Source organism: Mus caroli, chromosome 18 (genome assembly GCF_900094665.2).
Source record: "Mus caroli chromosome 18, CAROLI_EIJ_v1.1, whole genome shotgun sequence".
Classification (NCBI taxonomy): Eukaryota; Metazoa; Chordata; class Mammalia; order Rodentia; family Muridae; genus Mus; species Mus caroli.
The window spans coordinates 29,083,296-29,085,906 of NC_034587.1; the positions used below are offsets into that span (position 1 = coordinate 29,083,296).

Sequence of the window (2,611 nt, forward strand, 5' to 3'; positions counted from 1 at the left end):
CACTCATGTTCACACACACAGGAATTCTGTGAAAACCCAAAACCAACAGGCACAATATATGCAAAGAACCTGTAAAGGTGTTTTAAATGTCCTGACTTAACATTATGTGACAAGTTCACTATCTGTTGGCCATCTACAATTGCATATGGAGCCTACCTTTAAGAGTGGTTTGTTGAAGCTTTTTTAAAAAAAATTTATTTATTTATTATATGTAAGTACACTGTAGCTGTCTTCAGACACTCCAGAAGAGGGAATCTGATCTCATTACAGATGGTTGTGATCCACCATGTGGTTGCTGGGACTTGAACTCAGGACCTTAGGAAGAACAGTTGCTGAGCCATCTCACCAGCCCAGTTTGCTGAAGCTTAAGAGATGCCACCAAAGGGGAAAAGTGGTTCTGGAGAAGGAGGGAAAGGAGGTGCAGCCTCTGGGAGTGACAGTGCTGACAAGAAGTCTCAGGGTCCTAAAGGCGGTGGGAATGCAGTAAAGATCAGACACATTCTGTATGAGAAACATGGGAAAGTCATGGAAGCCATGGAAAAGTTAAAGTCTTGGATGAGATTCAGTGAAGTGGCCACACAATACAGTGAAGATAAAGCCAGACAAGGGGGTGACTTGGGTTGGATGACCAGAGGATTCATGGTGGGGCCATTTCAAGAAGCAGCGTTTGCCTTGCCTGTAAGTGGGATAGATAAGCCTGTGTTTACAGACCCACCAGTTAAGACAAAATTTAAATATCATATTATTATGGTTGAAGGGAATAAATAAAATCATGTGAAAGACTGAAAAAAAAAAGTGGTTTGTTTCCCTGGTAGAATGCCATAATTCCTTGAGGAAAACTAAATTTTCATTTGCAAGTGCCGATCAATTGGGGTTATCTTCTGGGTTAGGGATGGGTGTGTGTGTGTTCACTTCTCCTTTTAGCTATAGAACCCCATCTGATGTAGACCCATGCAAGCCCTGTGCATGCCGCCACAGTCTGAGCTCATATGTACACCAGAGAAGACCTTGATCCCTTGGTGTCCTCCATCCCCCTCTGGCTTTTACCTTCTTTCTGCTTCCTCCCCCACAGAGTTCACTAAGCCCTGAGGGGTTGGATTCCATTGGAATGAGTGTTCCAAGGTCTCTCACTCTTATCATCCAGTTGTATTTGTTCCCATCCACTGCAAAAGGAAGCTACTCTGATGATGGCTGAGCAAGGCTGTTGGGAGCTGACTCCTAGCAGAAAGCAGCTATCATCTCTGCAGCCATCTCGGGCTATTTTCTTACAGGTGGTACTTTCCCACTCTGACGAGAGACTTGTTTTCCTAGCATGAGCTTTTGCAAGAAGCCCACCACAGCTGAACACACTCTGATAGCATCTTGTTTTTCTCCATACCATGAATACTAGTCCAGAGGGGTGAAGGCTTTAGGGAAGCACCAGTTCTACTTCTCATGTTTAATGAATTGTGTAGGTGCTCGGCCTTACTATCAGTTTGTAGAGCACAACCAATAGCATTGGCAATAGCAATGTCAGCCTCAGCCTAGAGGGGTCCTGAGGAAAGGGAGTTTGGAAGCTGGGAAAGAAAGACTTGAAGGCAATGGTGGGTACTTACTGATAGCCCTGCGTTCTGCTTGAGCTGGCTCTCTAGATGTATAGACAATTTACATATCAATTCAATCATTAACTCGGGTTCCCTTTTGATATTTACAAATCACCATTTCATGACCTTAGCCCCTTGATTTTTTTTTTTGGGGGGGGGGGGGCGAAAAAGGATTTCTCTGTATAGCCCTGGCTGTCCTGGAACTCACTCTGTAGACCAGGCTGGCCTTGAACTCAGAAATCCACCTGCCTCTGCCTCCCGAGTGCTGGGATTAAAGGTGTGCACCACCACCGCCCAGCGATTCCTTTTTTTTTTTTTAAGATTTATTTATTATATGTAAGTACACTGTAGCTGCCTGTCTTCAGACACTTTTTTCTTCTCTCTCCAGCCCTGCTTGCTCTCTGTAGTGAAAGATCCTGACAGAATGTAAAAGGTCTCAGAAGCCCTGAAATTGGCAAAATAGATTTCATTGTTAGCAGAACTCGCTTCACTGGTTTAGAAAAATAGAGGTGCACAATGCCCTGGCCGCTCCTTGAACCCGTGTGTCTGCCAATGTTCTGACCATTCCTTGAACCCAGGTGTGTGCCACTGGTGTTTGTGATATTGGTTGCCCTCCCATACCCATTTCTTGAGAATAGACATTGTTTAGATCTGGAAATCCTCTACTCCCCCCTTCTCCTTTCCCCCCTGAGGGCCTATAAAAACTGGGACCCCTTTCCCCTCATGGTCGACTCCTCTACCCCTGTGTGGATATGAGTCATCCCCAGAGCTCTGGCTTTCCCCGAATAAAGCCTTATGTGGTTTGCATCAAGTTTGGTCTCTCGTGAGTTCTTGGGGATCCGCTATTGTCCCGAGGCTTGAGCGAGGGGCTCCTCTCGGGGTCTTTCGATAGCTGTCTACAGACACCCCAGAAGAGCGCATCAGATCTCATTATGGATGGTTGTGAGCCACCATCCCTCTAGCCCCACCCCTTGATTCTTAGAAGGAGCAAGTATTTTTTTTTTTAAACATAGGAAATAAACTCAAAG

General features: G+C 45.3%; 1 pseudogene; it reads left to right on the forward strand.

Moving 5' to 3' along the window:
* The first annotated feature begins 372 nt into the window (after window positions 1-372).
* LOC115029854 lies at window positions 373-768 on the forward strand (annotated as a pseudogene).
* The last annotated feature ends 1,843 nt before the right edge of the window (window positions 769-2,611 follow it).